At 38.5% G+C, this 19,360-nt stretch overlaps 1 pseudogene across 1 annotated transcript; it reads right to left on the reverse strand.

Annotated features, from left to right (window-relative positions):
* Positions 1-17,752: 17,752 nt before the first annotated feature.
* On the reverse strand, positions 17,753-19,098 carry LOC100588464 (annotated as a pseudogene). Its single transcript, XR_004031926.1, has one exon. The product of XR_004031926.1 is annotated as a UPF0488 protein C8orf33 pseudogene (transcript).
* Positions 19,099-19,360: the final 262 nt, after the last annotated feature.

Below are 19,360 nucleotides of genomic sequence, written 5' to 3' on the forward strand. Positions count from 1 at the left end.
GCAGGGGAAGAGAGACCTAATCAGGCACATTTTCATTTGCCTTGCTCTCAAGGAAACTGGGTTGGGAGAGGGGTGGGGCTAGGAGTACCTAGGAGTCAAATATCTCCTGAGAAAAGCTGACTAAAATAGAGATAAGTAAGAACTCTAATAACTACTAACAAAAGGTCTTTGAGCCAAGAGCCCTTACACTGCCCTGGCTGTCTATAGAGTTAACTTGTCACCTTAAAGAGGAGAAAGACTACAATTTCCTCGTGGAATTGGCAGGGATGAGAATCCATAAATTAATTGGGAAAGTGCCTGTAGGTAACATAACCATACCTGGGCTTTAGCTACTCACCACCTATCTCTACCTTCTCTTCCGTCCTTAGTTACCCGAATGACTGAAAAAAATATTGCAACCACTAAGTGTCCAGCTTTCCAGCATAAGTTGTAAGGAACAGTAATTTAAGGGGATTAGGTAAACATTGAACAGATATGATGGTAATCCACCAATGCTGTTTGGCAAATCCGCCTGCCTCGGCCTCCCAAAGTGCTGGGATTACAGGTGTGAGCCACCTTGCCCGGCTTACTCAAGACAATTTTGTAAATGATGATGCCAGCCATTTAGTCCACCCTAGAGAACTGAGGGTCCTGGGAATTTAATCATGTGAATGAAGTCTTTTTTTATGTTGTTAACTGAAGATAAATGGGTGCCATTTACAGATTTTTCAAGATTAGGAAACAAAATGAAGTCAAACAAATGGAGCCAAATCAGGACTGTAAGGTGGATGCCTAATGATTTCTCATTGAAACTCACAAAATTGCCCATGTTTGATGACACAAACGAGCAGGAACTCTGTCATGGTGGAGAAGAACTCTCTAGTGAAGATTTCCTGGATGTTTTTCTGCTAAAGCTCTGGCTAACTTTCTCAAAACACTCTCAAAATAAGCAGATGTTGTTGTTCTTTGGCCCTCTAGAAAGTGAAGCAAAATGACTTGAGCATCCAAAAAAACTGTTGCCATGACCTTTGCTTTTGACTGGTCCACGTTGACTTTCACTGGACCACTTCCACTTCCTGGTAGCCATTGCTTTGATTGTGCTTTGTCCTCAGGATCATTCTGGTAGAGCAATGTTTTCTCTCCTGTTACAATTCTTTGAAGAAATTCTTTAAAATCTTGATCCCATGTGTTCAAAATTTCCATTGAAAACTCTGCTTTTGTCTGTAGCTGATCTGGGTGCAAAGGTTTTGGCACCCATGGAATGGAAAGTTGCTCAACTTCAAGTTTTCAGTCAAAATTTTGTAAGCTGAACCAACTGAGATGTCAATAGTGTAGGGTATTTTTTCTGCTGTTAATCGTTAGTTCTCTTCAATTAGGGCATGAACAAGATGAATTTTGTCTGGCAAATTGATGTGGATAGTCTGCTGCTGTGGGTTTCATTGTGAACATTGTCTCATCTCCTTTTTTTTTAGAGACAGAGTTTCACCATGTTGCCCAGGTGGGACTTGAATTTTTGGGTCAAGCAATCCTCCCACCTCAGCCTCTTTAGTAGGTGGGACTACAGGCACACACCATCATGCCTGGCCTCATGCCTTCTTAAAATGAATTATCCATTTGTAAACTGCTGATTTCTTTGGGGCATTGCTTCCATAGCTTTTTGTAAAGCATCAGTGATTTCACCACTCTTCTACCCAAACATCACCATAAATTTGATGTTTGTTCTTACTTCAATTTTAGCAGAATTCATGTTACTCTCATAGGGGCTTTTTTCAAACTGATGTTGTCCTTTTTAGTGCCTCAAACTAGATCCTGTTCAGACATGTTAGAACAAGTTAGTACAAGTTTATTTTGGTGCAACAAAATTTTGAAATCCATGCATGGGTTTTTTTTTTCATAATCTGCATTTTCCATAAACTTTTTGGAGACCTCTAGTATTTAGATTTCTTTTAAAAAGTATAAGAATAAAAAACAGAAATAAGATTAAGAATATTTAGATAAATGGTGTGATAACAGTTTTTATTTTATTCAGAGTGTTTATTTGGAATTTTTGGTGATGTATTTACTTAAAATATATCTATATTCTGGCATCTAAAGATATATTTTTTTATTTTTTTTATTTTTTATTTTTTGAGACGGAGTCTTGCTCTGTCGCCCAGGCTGGAGTGCAGTGGCTCAGTCTCGGCTCACTGCAAGCTCCGCTTCCCGGGTTCACGCCATTCTCCTGCCTCAGCCTCTCTGAGTAGCTGAGACTACAGGTGCCCGCCACCACGCCCGGCTAATTTTTTGTATTTTTAGTAGAGACGGGGTTTCACCGTGGTCTCGCTCTCCTGACCTCGTGATCCGCCCGCCTCGGCCTCCCAAAGTGCTGGGATTACAAGCGTGAGCCACCGTGCCTGGCGATATATTTTTTTTTAAATTTACTATAATAATTATAGTTTTCTGAAATATTTCTACTTGACCACATTATGTTACTCTTTTAATGCCTGTATGTATTCAATATGTTGATATTTTATTTAGAACATTAGCACTTATATTTGTAAGCAAATTATTTTCCTTTTTTGTGCTTTTTAAAATTAGTAAGTGTGGATATTCTTGTGTTAACTTACTAGATCATCTTAATAGTTTTTAATCACCTTTGGGAGTCCAATGTATTTTGAATAAAATAGATAAAATAGGAATTACAAATATTTTCTTAACATTCAAATTTAACTGGTGCTGGAGTTCAGAAAGAAAAAGTTCAGATAGGTACCACAATACAGTATCTGGTCATATTTGATTTTTTGAGGTTTGGATGGTGAGTAGCAAGAGTACAGAAACCAAAGGATCTGTTAAAATTTCAGAATATATTCAGCTCTTAAGTTGTACATACAGTGAGCGCTGAGATAAAGGGAAATACTCCCTGAACTTTTATTTGCTATTTTGAAGGTTAAATTGAATTCTGCAATGAAACTTTCTGGGTCTAGATCCTTTCTTGGTCTATGGCTTTCATGATGTTCCAACTTCTTCTTTGGTTTCTTCATGTTTTCTTTTTATTCCAAGGTCAACTTTGATTATTAATACTTTCTAAAAAATAATCCAATTCCTTTAGACTTATAAATGTATTGATATTAATTTGCACTTAATTTTCTTCAGAAATTATTTTATAATTATTTTAATATATTCTGTATCTGTAGTTATAGTTCTTTTTCCAATTTCAATTTGTAATTATTTTTTCTTTCTCTCCATCTCTATTTTTTCATATTCTAAAAATCAGTATGTCTGGAGTTTTATTTCATTGTTTTTAGTTCAGGGATCTAAGCTTTACTTATTTAACTTTGCTATTATTTTTGTTTGCTGCTTCATTAATTTCAGCCTTTATTAATTTTCTTCTAATAACTTAACTTTTTTCAGTTATTATGGTTATTTTTAAGTATCCTAAGTTATATACTTCATAAATTAAACATTTTTAATAACACTTAAATCTATCATTTTCTTCTTATACAACTTAAAAATTTTATTTTGTTAGTCTTTATATGAAGATTTTCTAGATAATTTGTAATCTCAGTTTTGATTTTATCTTAAGATAAACTAGTTTTTTAGAAGACTAGTTCTCAATATTCAAGTATTTAACTTTTTTGGTCATTTTCTTACCTTGTTTTACTAGATAATGGTTAATTAGTATCTCTACTTTTAAAAATTTATTAAGGTGGGCATAAAACAAAAATTTATTAATTCAATACAAGTTGTTGAGGGCCTACAATATTCAAAGAACTGTTCTCAGTGCAGAGGATACAGAAGTAAACAAAACAGGCAACTGAGTTTGCCTTATTCTTTTATGGAGCTTACATTTTCATGGAAGTGTATAGACAATAAACAAACAAAAATTAATCTTCATTTCTTTATAGCAATGCAATAATAAAAATAAAAATAAATCTTCGAAAATGGAATGTCTGGTGACAAATACTATGGAGAAAAATTAAGCAGTCAGGAAGATGGGAGTGTTGTAATATTGTAGAGGGAGAGGTGATTAGTTGTAATTTTAAATGAGATCGTCAGGGAGGGTCTTATGGACATTTGGGTAAAGACCTAAAGGAAGTAAGAGAATGAGTTGTGAAGGTGTCTAGAGAAAAGGAATTGCAGGCAGATGGAACAGCAAATGAGAATACTCAGAGGTAGAATAGAAAATACTGATAGGTGATTTCAAATTTAGGTTGGGTCAGAGAAGCTCTGTCTGAGAAATTGACTTTTTAGTTAAGATTGAGGAACTAGCACTTCAGGCAGCAGGAATAGCAAATTTTCATCAATCATACTAAAGGACAGACTGATGTACATTCCTTTTGTCTCTATAGAAACTTATATAACAAAATGGTTGTTAAATAAAAAGACAATCAAAGATGCAGTCAAAAAATGCACTAAATAAGATACATTAGGCACTGAATTAATGCCTAACAGCAATGCATCTTTTGATTTTGTGATGTTTGTGATTTTGCCAACTTTTTAAAATTTATAATTTTTGAGATGTCTTTTGTCATTCTAAATAAATACTCATTACACAATTTTCAGCCTAGTTTTAAAAACATAGTTTTATATGTTCCTTAAGATGTCCTTTCCACTCTCAAACTATGAAAATTTTAGGTCACAGGGATCTTGGATATATCCCTGAACAAAGTATATCGTACAAGTCAAGTGGGGAAAGGGTTTCCAAGAGGAGGGATGATCAATGAATGTATTAAGTGATGCTAATAGGTCAAGTAGGGTAAGGCTGGAGAAATGCTCAGGTGTAGCAACATATGGTCGTTAGTGATAGAGACAAGAGCAGTTTCTGCCAATGATGGCAGAAGAAGCCTGCTTGGAATTAGTTCATGTGAGAATGAAATAATTTTGGGTAGGGAGTGTGGACAATTCTGCTCTAAAGAGATAAAGAGAAATAGATGGTAGCTGAAAATGAGATGGAGTTAGGAGAGTTTTTCATTTTTTTAATGATAGGAGAAACATCATGTTCATATGAGAAAGAGGCAGTGGGTGGAAATTTGATGAGGAAGAGTAGAATTTTTTCCCTTTCTCTTTACATTGTATTACTTATGTTCTCTATATTCTTATTTATTTTTATCTATTTGACTTACTAAATTCTGATATAAAATTCCCAGGCTGGGTGCAGTGGCTCACACTTGTAATCCTAGCACTTCGGGAGGCCAAGAGGAGAGGACTGCTTGAGCTCAGGAGTTGAAGACCAGCTTGGGCAACATAGTGAGACCCCGTCTCCATAAAAGGAATTAAGTTTTAATAAAACAATAATTAAAACAAATAAAAAACATAAATTCTGATATAAAATTCCCCATCATGACTGATTTTTATAAAGGTTATACCTGTCTTTGTTACAGTTTTGTTTCATGTATTTTGCTGCTGTAGATTTTGGTCTACAAGAATTCATGAATTATATTTTTAGATTTCATAATGTGCCTCTTTTTCCTGCTTAATGATCTTGATCTTGAATTCTTATCTGATTCTGATTTTGACATTTCTGCTTTCTGTTTGCATATATTTACGTGGTGTAATTTTCCATGTGCCTTTATTTTAAAACTTTCTTTGTCATTTGGTTTTAGGCATGTTTCTTGAATATAGTAATAAGCTGGTGTATCTGTTAGGATAATTTGGGTTGCAAATAATGCACAAGGGCTTAAAAAATGAAGTGAGATATGTTTGCTTTTATAAAGTTCTAGGACAGATCTGGTTTCAGGCATGGTTTGTGTGTTGTGACTTGATTTCAGCTCTCATTTCCTGGTGTGTTGTACAGCTTCTCTCGTGGCAGCAAAATGGCCACAGAGCTTTGGTTCCAGGCCTTTCGTGTGTTTGCACCTTACAGTCCAGCAGAAGAAAAGAGCTCCTCTTCTGAAAACCTTGAAAGCTCCTGAATCTTGTCTAATCCCCCAACAAATCACTATGATGGCATGCCATACCACACTGAGTCTGGGTCTGTGCTACTTATCCTTGAACCAATCACTTTGGTGAGGGGATCGGTATTATGATAAATGGTTAGTTTATGTAAATTAAGGCTGAAGCCTAAAACTGAAGCTTGAGATTCATTCCCACTCAAGTTAATGTGCTATTATTCAAAGGAACAGAGTAAATACTATAAATATTGGAAAGAAGTTAGCACATTGCTCACTGCTGGATAACCATACAATTCTATATCTTCAAAAGCAAATGGAACAAGTCATAAAGTATATCAGAAATAATTAAGATTGTTTTTACAAGATTAATAATGGAAAAAATTCAATCATTTTTATATAAAAATAACCAATTAGAAAATATAATTAAAGGAACTATTTCATTTATTAGATATAAAATATACTGAAATAAATTTATTAAGAAACATGCACTATTTATATGAAAATACATGCAGTTTCACTGAGAGATCTAAGATGTTTCTAGCTAAAAGAGCTCAACATTATAAAGATATGTGTTCTCCGTAAATTCGTTTCTAGAATTATTGCAATCCTAATCAAAATCACAATGATTTTCTTTTTGGGGGAGGTAGATCTGGCTGGGGGAGGTAGATCTGGCAGTCAAGACAAAAGGTTTTAAAGTCTATATGATAAAACTAATTATGCTAGGCTAGCCAGGAAAAACCAAACAGACAAGCCCAGGCATCATGGGCCTGTGTGAAAGAAAGAAGCTTTTGCTGACCGTATATATAAAACATAATATAATATAAAGCTATAGTAATTAAAAACAATGGAATACTGGTACAAAAATAAATAAATAGAACATAACAGGAAATTCAGAAAAAAATCAAAGTAATATAAAAGTGGCTTATCATATTAATGGAACTGGTTCTATGGTATTTATTTTAGACTTCAGTAAGCCATGTGTCTAAAATAAATGAGTGTAACAATCTCTAAGGTAACAATAAAATAAAATAATGTATAGCTACCAAGTTAATAGAAGGTCAAAAATGGAATCATGAAAAAACAAAAGAAAGAAAAAATAATATAGACAGATAGTATAGATAAAAAGCAAATAGCAAAGTCATAGACCTAAATGCTTTAATAATAATTATATTAAAGTAAATGGGCTAAATAATGCAACTAAAACACCAACACTGTCAGACTAGATTAAAATAAAAACAAACAAGAACTAACTGTATGTTGTTTATAAGAAAAATACCTAACATATACTGAAGAGGTTGAATATAAAAAGATGGAAAATTGTATCATGCAAAAACTAACCAGAAGAAAGCTGTGATGGCTGTATTATTAAAAGTAAGTTTATGAAAAGTGGAGAGGAAATAGTTAGTGGGAGGAGGAGAAGAGGGAGAGCAGGAAAATAGTATAAGTAATGCTTATGAGGTAGCCTGGCTCTCTATTGAGGGGTTGGGGTAGAATAGGGGCTAAGTGGGCCAGTGAGTGTGTAGCATGTGTGCTAGAAACTAGTGGGAGATGACATAGAATTGGAAAGATGGATCCAGATTAGGGAAAGCCTACAAATTCTGGATTTGGTCATGAATTTAATAAATGAGAATCTGGTGTATCTATCTTTAGTAGTAGTGAAAAATCAGAATTTAAAACTTGTTATTGTCAACACTATTAACAGCCTTTAGATGATTAGAAAAACTCTATTCTTTTATCTACTGTTAAAGTCTTCAATAAAACACCATAGTTTCCTTGACCAACCACAAATAGTGTAGTGGTTGTTAATTGGGGATTTGCCTGGGTTCAAATTTTATCTTCTCATTGTGCATCCAGTTCTTCCTGGCTATATTCCATGGGCAGAAACTCTTAACCTCTATGTGTCTTTGTTTCTTTATCCATAAAATGGGAATAATAGAAGAACATAACTAACAGAGTTGTTGTGAGGATTAAACAAGTTAATGGCTGGGCCCGGTGGCTCACGCCTGTAATGCCAGCACTTTGGGAGGCCGAGGCTGGAGGATCACCTGAGGTCGGGAGTTCAAGATCAGCCTGACCAACATGGAGAAACCCCGTGTCTACTAAAAATACAAAATTAGCCAGACATAGTGGCACATGCCTGTAATCCCAGCTACTCTGGAGGCTGAGGCATGAGAATTGCTTGAACCTGGGAGGCAGAGGTTGCGGTGAGCCAAGATTATGCCATTGCACTCCAGCCTGGGCAACAACAGTAAAACTCCATTTCAAAAAAAAAAGAAAGCAAAAACAAAAACAAAAAATCAAGTTAATATTCATGAAATATGAGAAAGTGGCCGGCTCAATAAATGGTTATTTTTATTATTATTATGACTATTACAAGTGATAGTGTTTTGTTATTTATGTTAAATGCTGATTCAGTAAGCCTAAGGACACCAAATGAACAATCTAAAACAGCTTTTTTTTTTTTCTTGCTGTGTTCTCAACTCTTGATTATGAACCAGGAGCTTAGTAATTTGTCATGGGTCTGGTCTTTCCTGCTTGACATAAATTTGCTAAAATCTGGCAAACAATAAAGGCGTCTTTAAGGCACTATAGTTGGCACTGGGAATATTCTTCAGGAAGACAGAGGTTGTACACTTGAAGGAGTTCACAAACCTGTGAATAAAGGATTCCCATGCAATGGGATAGAACACAATGGAGGAAGGACATATCTCAGCACATAGCATGAAGAATGAACTTTGGAAGAGAAAAGGGAGAAGGATATTTTCTGGCTAAGGAAGGCTTTACAATGGATAGGAGAGGAGCTGAACCTTAGAAGGAGAGGCAGGAGAGGATACTGTAGAGCTAAAGAACTCCACGAGTGCAGAGGTAGAATGATGTGAAAGTACAGGCATGCTTGGGGACTGGCAAATTGTCCATTGTGTCCAGTTCATCAAATGTACAGAATAGGAAGCAGCATTTAGGAAGGCTGGGGAAGTAGACCAGAATTAAGTTGTGACTATTTTTCTGGGGAATTTAAAATCATTCAGAATAATTTTAATGGCCAATCTTTTTTTTTTTTTTTTGAGACAGGGCCTCACTCTGTCACCCAGGCTACAGTGCAGTGGCGTGTTCATGGCTCACTGCAGCCTCGACTTCCTAGGTTCGAGCCATCCTCCCACCTCAGCCTCTTGAGTAGCTGGGACTATAGGCCTGCACCACCACTCCTAACTAAAGGCAAATCTATTATGGTAAACCTTCAAATAAAGTTATACTTAAGGTATGATTGTATTTTTTAGTTTGTGGAAGAAATTCAGTATGAATGTTCCCACACTAGTGAAATAAGTATTGATAGTAATTTAGGGTTTAGAAATAGAATCTTTCATTTTTAAATTAAGTATGTTATGATCATCTAAATGTGAACTTGGACTTGCTGAACTGTTTTCAGTATATGGTTAGCAAGCTATGACAATAATAACAGTGATAAAAATAATTAGCATGAGTAATAATAGTAATACCATCTAACACTTATTGACAGCTTTTTATGTGCCAGGAACTATTGTAGAATATTTTAATTTCGCTTGCATATTTAGTCCTCACAATACCTCTGTGAGGCAGATGTTATTATTATGTATATCAGAAAACATTGTATAAACCAGTAAAAACAATATACCAATAATAATGGTAGAGTATTTTATGTTCTTTGTATGTACAATGGGACTCAACTGCTTCTTATTTTTCTTTTATGCCTCTCTTTTCTCCAGTTTTACACTGTAGTCTAGAGAGACAAAGATGAAAGAAATACACACACACACACAGAGTGAGAGAGAGAGAGAAAAAGGGAAGATCTGTAGGAAATTATTATGCCTGATTGTAGTTTGAGTTTTGTTTTCCTTTTTAAAACTAATTTAGAGAGAAAAGAAGACAAATTCAATCATATAAGAATATTACTCTATCTTGTTGATTTTACTTAGTTTGAAACTGATGGGTGCTGAATTAAAAATTCTGGAAGTTGTACTGAATTTCAAACAGTCCGGGCATTTGTCTCCTGTATCTATCAAGTCAGACTCAAAGTAAGCACCATAGTATTTGTTGATCATCTCTCTCCCACTACCACATTTGCCTCAAACCAGGTACTAACTCCAGGTAGTCACTAACTTTCCCTTAGGAACACTTAACCTGGTTGTGAGTGAAAAAAGAATAAACATTTGAGACGTTGAAACAACTATCAGAAAGATGTCAATGAACAGCTCAAGACTGGAATTAATTCCACAGGGAAATGATGACCGAATAGTCAATTTAGAAAGTAAAAACTTGGACTTAAATTCCAAAATGAAAAAAAAAAAAAAAAACCTTGCAGAAGACAGGGGTTTGCTTAAAGTACTTTCTAATCCCTAGCAACTGTGAGTCTAAGATTTTCACAAAATGAGAGGAAAGGAATTATGTGTAATTTTCTCATCTAAACTAGTCTCCTTTTGCCCACTCCTTTCCAAATTTCAGCTAAAATAGCATGTCAGCAAAATCCTGCAGTGAACATCTCTTTTGAACAATGAGAATGGGGAAACCACAGAGCCCCACTTTAAAATTATGCACCAACAAATCCAGAGTAATCAGAGGAAGCACTCAACAGATTAAGTTAGACCTAATGTGGAATTTAAAACATGCCACATGTAATTGATTTTTTTTCTAGGATAATTTGAGGGCAAAGGCTTATTTGACTTAACACAATAGTGGGTCATTATTTTAACATTAATGGAAAGCAGGAAGAGTGAAGACATTTACTGCCTCCTTTATTTTAGTACCTTTCACTCTCTGTTCTAATTCTTAGTTTAAATGCCTGCCTCCCTCCACTCTTAGATTTTGAGTTCCATGAGAACAGGAATCTCTTCTTATTTACACTTGTAAAATTTATAAATGTTTGCCACAGCGTCTGGTCCATGGTAGGCAGTTACCTAATGCTTAGTGAGTGAATGTATGCCATAACAAGAGTAATATACATTAGTAGTTAAAAGGCCTGGGCTGAGTGCAGTGGCTTATGCCTGTAATCTCAGCAATTTGGGAGGCTGAGGTGGGCCGATGGCTTGAGCTCAGGAGTTTGAGATCAGCCTGGGCAACGTGGCGAAACTCTGTCTCTACAAAAAGTACAAAAATTAGCTGGGCATTTTTAGCCAGGCGTGGTGTCATGCACCTGTGGTCCCACCTACTTGGGGGATGGAGGTTGGAGAATCATTTAAGCCTGGGAGGCAGAGGCTGTGGTGAACCTAGATCATGCCACTGCACCACAGCCTGGGTGACAGAGTGAGACCCTGTCTCAATAAATAAATAAATACATAAATACATAAATAAATAAATCAGTCCTGGATTTGAATTCATGCTCTTTCATTAATTAAGTTACTTTGAGCAGTTGATTTAATGTTTCTTCTCAATTTAATGCTTCTTGATCTGCAGTTGAAATTTTCTTCCAGCAAATGTTTATTTCTATAGCAAGAGATTCACAGCATTTTGTAAAATGTGAAGCATTAAGCATGTTTTAAATGAATAATTCAAGTTTTAATATCTGATTCCCACGTGTTGGAAAGCTGGCTATCATATACTCTTTTTTTCTCACACTGCCAAAAATTTCAGTTACACTCCATTCTGGCTTATTTTGTCTCTTTTTCACTGATTCTTAGGGAGGGAAAGGAGTGAAGAAAACAGTCATTGTATTGAGGATACTTAAGGCTGGAGAACTTTATTCTTAATACTGGCTGCTAGGGGCTTTATTTCTTTGAATTCAATTTCCATGCCAACCTAAAATAGCAACTTAGTACCTTTTCTTACGCATGTTATAATTCTACTACGATTTATGACAGTGAAGAGAAAAACAGTGGGAGAAGAGAGATTCAGTTGGATTTTCTGGGAAAATTTCAGACCACAGGTTGGTTATTAGGTGACAGCTACTTATTTTTAAAACCATCTAGATTGTTGTAACTGTGTGTAGATGACAATTGCCCTAGAAATGTTGTATGCTTTTGAAAAGCTTACATAATTGCTCATATGGCAATTGCAAAATCATCCCTTGACGCAAATTTACACCAGAGAAGAAAGTATCTTACTCAAACTTTCAGTCTTTCTCTCCTGCAGAGAGGAGGGGGCCGGGTAGTGGGGAAGGGAGGGCTAGTAAGAAAGATAGGAAGAGGGGACGAGTTTGTGCAATGAGCAGAAAAAAATCATTGAGGAGTTTATAAACAGTCTCTGCACTGAGGAGATGACATTTGAAACTGTGGGAAAAAATACCACAAACCTAATCATTTGTCCTCCTTTTATGGGGGAGATGATTATCCATTTGACTTTTGTCCTTTTATGTTTTAAAGATTGTCAAAATAAAAACAACGTATTCATAGCATTTTATTTCCTAATTTGTCAGTTGAAAACTACCCAAAAAAACACTACAGATGAGTTTATTCAGAATCTCTATTACCTGTCATTTCAGAATTTCTTTTTCTCCTTAATTTTAAAAGAACACTGAAGGTTTCAGTGAGAAATTTTCCACCAGAAACCAGTTTAGAAGTCTGTTATTTGGAGGATGCTTGGTGGTCTGTAATCTAAAATCTGAGACGATAAAGGATTTTTCAAAATAATCGAAAGCAGGGGATATGTAGGAGAAGATATGATGTTATGTTATAAGAGACTTCTAGTTAGTAGATTTCAATGCCAGCTACTTAATATTTCCCCGAAAAGTCTGCAAAGAATAAGCCTTTAAGTCCCTTTCTCTTCCCGTGTGTGTGTATGTGTATGTGTGTGCATGTGCGTGTGCTTGTGGATGCACATGCTAAACAATTAAACAAACAAAAAGACAAAACGTCCTTTTTCCTGGGTCTCCTAGACATTTTTTCCCCAGGCAATTCCACGTGCAACCTTTGCTTTTGCCGGTTCAGGGCAGCTTGACCTGGGTAAGACAATAGACATACAAGATAATAACAGGGCAGTTGCTCTGTGGCATTGTCCTTTATCAGGATTAACTGTTACACCAATAAGCAAAACAGTGTGGCGGGGTTTTTCCATCACTGGCCTTTGCTGTTCCTGGGTGCCAGATGGCATTATATCCATGAAAAAAAAAAAGCTGCAAGTTATAATGTTGACCAGGCACTGTTACTTCCACTTGATCACACTGTTTGGGGCTCTCTTTGATGTACAAAACACTCCTAAGATAATGAAATGCGTTGCAGCTGGCTAATGGCTGGGAAAGTGCAAACCCTGCACTGAACCCTTCCCATCAGACTATTCAATGGCTAGGTAATGTCAGGCCCGAGCTGGAGAAGGGGCAAACAGGCTCGTTGCCAGGCAGGCCCGGGACTCCTGGGCAAATGGCTGTGGAGGGGCTGGTATTTTTCTGCCTTCAATAGAAGTGGTCTGTGCCTGCAGCAAATGAGAAATAAATCCATCAAGGCCAAGCTCAGGCTTATTTTGCTGGCTGCTAGAATTTGCATAAGAGCCTTGTACATACAGGTAAACAAAGACTTCCTGGAATTACTAACGTGGAGGTGATCTGAGAACTGGGAACAATGTAGGGCCTCATCTTATGCAAAAAAAAAAAAAAAAAAAAAAGTCTGAATTAAATTTGACTTTGCTGCTGCTGATCTTTTCACTGGCCTGATTCACTGGGAAAGTAGAGCATGCATAATTGGATAGGGAGGCGTTTTCTCACCCCTCTCTCCCTTGCTGCTAAGGGCCAACTCCGTGGAGAGACACCTTGGGTGTGGACTCCTTTGGGGAGTCGTCCTGTCTTCTGTACCTCTCTCCCCCCACAACTCCACTCTAATCCCAGCTGAATTGCTGGCACTAAAAGTGTGTTCACCATCTAGATACCCTACTCCCCCCATTTTACCAGAAATATTCTGTGTTTAAAATGCTTCCCTGTTCTCAGTTTGCCCTTATCTATGTTAGAATATTAACTTGGGTCAGGATCTCTGCTTTTAGACAAGAGGTCAGCAAATTACAGGCCAGCCTGTGAACTAAATCCAGCTTGCCACCTGTTTTGGTTTTTTTTCTTCTTTTTATTTTATTTTATTTTATTTTATATTTTATTTTATTTTTGAGCTACAGTCTCCCTCTGTCACCGAGGTTGGAGTGTAATGGTGCAAACATGGCTCGCTGCAGCCTCGACTTCCCAGGCTCAAGCAATCCTCCTGCTTCAGCCTTCTGAGTAGCTGGGACTACAGGTCTGGGCCACCACACTCAGCTAATATATTTGATGTTCTGTAGAGACAGGGTCTCACTTTGTTGCCCAGGCTGGTCTGAGAACTCCTGGACTCAAGCGATCCTTCCGCCTTGGTCTTCCAAAATGCTGGGACTGCAGGCATGAGCCACTGTGCCCAGCTGCCACCCGTTTTTGTACAGCCAAAAATTAAGGAGAGTTTTAATATTTTTAAATGACAGAAAAAAAATCAAGACTATTTTGCGGCATATGGTAATTCTGTGAAATGCAAAGGTCAGTGTCCAGGGGTACAGCATTATTAGAACCCCAAGTCATTTGTGCATTCTCTACGACCACTTTTGTGCAACAGCTGTGGAGATGAGGAGTTGCTTCACAGCCTGAAGAGTAAATATTCGCTGGCCCTTTACAGAAAAAGTTCCATCCCTGCTTTGAGCTTTTTGCCTAGCTTAAACCATCCTTTTTGACCATTTCTAAAGTCTGAGGATAAGTTGCGATGGGTGAGAAGCTGTCCATAATCCCGGGGTTTCCATCACTTTGTCTGAAAAACGTTGTCAGTGCTACCATTTCCTCTACACTTTCCCCTCTTTTTAGTTTAAAATGGAACCAATTTTTGAAGTTCTTTCTAAAGCTTCCTTTCTGTACTTGGCCTCTCCACAGTCAAATCCTATGCTGACCTTCAAACAAATACTACAGGTTCAAAATGTTCCAAGGATGTCTGTGCACCCTGAGCGCAAATTTGAGGGGAAAGGAGGGGATCTGATAAAACTTCTTATTACGATATTTTCATATTCCAGACTCTCTCTGCCAATCCACAGTGTTGGGTTTGCAGCCCAAGGTTGCAAGCTTGTCTGAGCCAACAGAAATGAATCTGTCCATCCCCAAGCAGGTGCCCGGTTTTCTACCCTTAGCTCTCTGCCTTTGTTAATTTCAACAGCATATTTTTCAAAAGAAGTTGCTGACCACGTTTTTACTTCCCCTTCATCCTATTTATCAGAGGTTACTGGGAGTGTGGTCCTATGACTTTCTACTGACTCCACTGTATCTTACGGTGCTGGGACCTTCTTTTTGAACTCCAGCTTTTGCAAGATTGTTGGCCACAGCTATTCTGCATCTATTAAGTATGGAATCTTTCTTCATCAAAAGTTAACAGCAGTGGCTCTGTGTAGTGGATTGTGGGTGACTGTTTTTCTCTTTGTACTTTTCTATGTCTTCTAAGGGAAACATGTATTTCTTTTATATCAAAGAGAAGAAAGTTTAAAAAAAGGTTCTAAAAGTACTGGTGTAGCAATAATCTCTACTTACTAATGAGTGTCTACATTCCTTCTTTCCTTTTCTTATTGAAGAGTGCCCAGACATATGCAGATAGTATTTCAATCAGTGAAACCAGATAGATCAATTCTGTCTAATAAGACCCTATTAAAAAACATTAGGTGTATGTGAGAAAGTGTCTAAGAGTGTTTTGTATTTGCATTAAAAGAAACCTGGACTTCTGGTTTGTGGTCCAGCATGTAAAGACAAGTAAAAAGCTGAACAATGGCTGGGCGTGGTGGCTCACACCTATAATCCCAGCACTTTGGGAGGCCAAGATGGGTGGATCATTTGAGGTTCAAAACCAGCCAGGCCAACATGGTGAAATCCCATCTTTACAAAAAATACAAAAAATTAACTGTGTATAGTGGTGCATACCTGTAATCCCAGTTACTTGAGAGGCTGAGGCAGGAGAATTGCTTGAACCTAGGAGGTGGAGTTTGCAGTGAGCCGAGATCACGCCACCGCACTACTGCTTGGGTGACAGAGTGAGACTCTGTCTCAATAAAAAAGAAAACAAACAAAAAAGCTGAACAAACAAACAAAAAACCCACAAAACAAAAAACCCAAAAAGCTGGAATGGTACTTATTGAATTGTCAATAGTAGTTATCTCTAAGTAGATTCTAGGGTCATGAGTACTTTTACTTTATGCTAAACTTGTTGGTTTGTTTTGAATTTTAATTGTGATTTTGTGTTACATTTGTAATGATAAAAATATTTGAAAATAATTTAAGAATCCCAATCTCACATATATTTCCAAAGATCTTTGAATATCCAGTGGTCCCACCTACATCTGTTATTAGCCCCTTACTTCCACCCTCTCCTACAGCAATAAACCCTGACGCTCAGCCCTAATATTCCCCACTATGGAAAATTTGGAAAATGTTAGTATGAGAGCTGATCTGGGTTGGGTAAAGCCGTTAAACTTTCTTTATGGCTTTTGCTTTTTTGGTTATGCATAGAAAGGCTTTTTCTACTCCAAGGTTTTTTTTTGTTTTTTTTTTTTTTAAAAAGAAAAGACACCTGGGCTTGGGGGACCACTACCACCAAGACGTGGAGACCAGTATTGGCCCCGAATGCCAGGCTGCGCTGATATTTATTGGATATAAGACAAAGGGGCAGGGTAAGGAGTGTGAACCATCTCTGATGATAGGTAAGGTCACGTGGGTCACGTGTCCACTGGACAGGGCGCCCTTCCCTGCCTGGCAGCCGTGGCAGAGAGAGGAGAGAGAGAGACAGCTTATGCCATTATTTCTGCATATCAGAGACTTTTAGTACTTTCACTAATTTGCTCCTGCTATCTAAAAGGCATTGGCAGGTATACAGGATGGAACATGAAAGCGGACTAGGAGTGTGACTACTGAAGCACAGCATCACAGGGAGACACTTAGGCCTCCAGATAACTGTGGGCAGGCCTGACTGATGTCAGGCCCTCCACAAGAGGTGGAGGAGTAGTCTTCTCTAAACTCCCCCAGGGAAAGGGAGACTCCTTTTCCCAGTCTGCTAAGTAGCCGGTGTTTTTCCTTGACAGTGACGCTACCGCTAGACTATGGTCCACTTGGCAACAGGCATCTTCCCAGACACTGGTGTTACTGCTAGACCAAGAAGCCCTCTGGTGGCCCTGTCTAGGCATAAGAGAAGGCTCACACTCTTGTCTTCTGGCCACTTCTCACTATGTCCCCTCAGCTCCTATCTCTGTATGTCCTGGGTTTTCCTAGGTTATGATTGTAAAGTGAGTATTATTATAATATTGGAATAAAGAGCAATTGCTACAAACTAATGATTAATGATACTCATATATAATCATGTCTATGGTCTAGATCTAGTATAACTTCTTATTTTATATATTTTATTATACTGGAACAGCTCGTGCCCTCAGTCTCTTGCCTCGGCACCTGGGTGGCTTGCCGCCCACACAGGCAGTCGTGCCATTCACTGAAAAGCAGAAGCCAAAGGGAAACCAGAGCCTAATCAAGTGTTTTAAACACGTCAGGTTTGAAATGCCTATGAAGCACCCAAGTGGAAATGCTGAGTAGGTAGCCGGGCTCCAGGTACTAATCTAGTCTGGGAACTGAGTTTGGAAGACACCAGCAAACATGAAGCCACCAATGAGGATTAGGTCACCTGGAGATTCCCAATTCCATAGAACAGAGGGCCTGAGACTGACATGGCCAACATTTAGACAAGAAGTCTGCCAAGGCTCAATCCAGATGTCAGGCCAGAACTGTTAACGGCAAGAAGCTCCTTGCTTCTAAGAACAGAGCCTGGCCTGGTAGGTGCCATGCTGGTTCCCTGAGGATGACACCTGCTCAGGAATGAAGGCAACATGGACAAAGGTACCAGGCGAGGGACTGGACCCAGGGATATCAGACCCCTGCATCTTCTGTACTTCCTCTAACACAGGTGGTCAGCACACTCTTCCACTCCTTATCCAATTTTATCAAAAATAGAGATTAGGGCAATGTGACCTAACAGCATTAAGCACCAAACCATTTGACAGGGATTCTTTTCAAAAGAGAAAACCAGTGTACGATTATACAGCTTCTCCACTAATCTTTGTTACCAACAGCCACTTAATCTAATCCTAAAGACTGAGTACAATATTCTTTCTACAATACTTTGAACACTCACTTCAATTTATAGCATACTTTCTAAATGTACCTCTCTCTCTCTTCTGAAAGAGAGAACATTTCATCAGAAAACGAATGGGGTCTTTTGCCTATCTGATGGTCTCACACCTTCACAACAGCTACAAATCTCTGGACCAGCCAGGGACAGACCAACTCCAGGGTTCTCTGACAACAGAAGTCCTGGAAACGCTCTGCACTCAAAACAAACCCCTACACCACCCCAAGGGAGGCGGATTGTTTCAGGTTGGGGGAGAAGCTAAAAGAAATTGAACCTAAACTCTTCATCAGGAACGTCCAGAGTGGCTTTGGCTCTCCACATAGGGCGAGGCCTGCAGACCCTTCGGCTCTTCTTTCCGGTGGCTCCATCTACAGGCTGCACCTGGGCTGAATAAGCAGCAGCTCTGAGAGCCTGCAGGGCCTCACGCCATTCGGCTTCCATCTGAGCCCTATAGTCTCCAAACAAAGAGTGCATCAGCTGCCTCTTCCGGGGCAGGGGCGTTCTTTTGCTGCGCACGGTTCGAATTGCTCCAATAGCCTGCTCTTTCTGTCTCGGGGTGGGTTTCTGCCTCTTGAGGCCCAGCTCCAGTTGCTCCACACACCAAGCCGATTCCTGGGCCAACTGTTGTGCCTGGGCCTCAGCGCTTAGGGGAACTTCTTCTGGGGCGGGTTTCTCTGAGGCTTTCTCGCCTCCATTTGCCACAGAGGCCCTGTTCCGGGTTTTCTTCTTATTCTTTTGTTTTTTCGACGCTGCGCCGCCTTCATCACCTAACGGGTGCGCTCTGGAGTCAGGGTTACTGCACATAGGTTTCCCTGGGCAGAAACAGACAGTGGAAGGATTCCGGGCGCTGGAAACCTGGCCGGGAAGCCGGTCTCTGCGGGATGCGCAGGGAGTACCCGGGCCTGGGGCCGCCGCTGCCTCCCCAGCAAGATGTCCTAGGGCCTGAAGAAAGGGGGGTAGCACGAGGGTCACCGAGAGCCGCCAACAGTACAAGGCCCAGCCACCCGCGCGTCTTCTCCACACCGCTCACCGCCATGCGCCGCAGTTGCCACCGGAACTATCTCCAAGGTTATTTTGAAAAAAATCTGCTTTTATTTTGTTTCGAATATTTTGTTATTTAGGATTATTGTATTGTACAATTTCTAATCCACCTGGAATTTATTTGTATATAAACTGTAAGGTAATAATCAGATACAGGATTTTTGACCTTACTATTCTGTAATCAACACAAATTAAAGTTGACATTTACAAATGCACATGGTAAAAATAAATTATTAACTAGTTACATCCAGAGTAAAATATTTTTGACAAATTTTTATCTGTAATATTTGACTTCATAGAATCAGTGGTAGTAGAAGAAAACTCCCTTTATGGCTTTGGCTTTGGGTTATGTATAGAAAG

Source organism: Nomascus leucogenys, chromosome 10 (genome assembly GCF_006542625.1).
Source record: "Nomascus leucogenys isolate Asia chromosome 10, Asia_NLE_v1, whole genome shotgun sequence".
NCBI lineage: Eukaryota > Metazoa > Chordata > Mammalia > Primates > Hylobatidae > Nomascus > Nomascus leucogenys.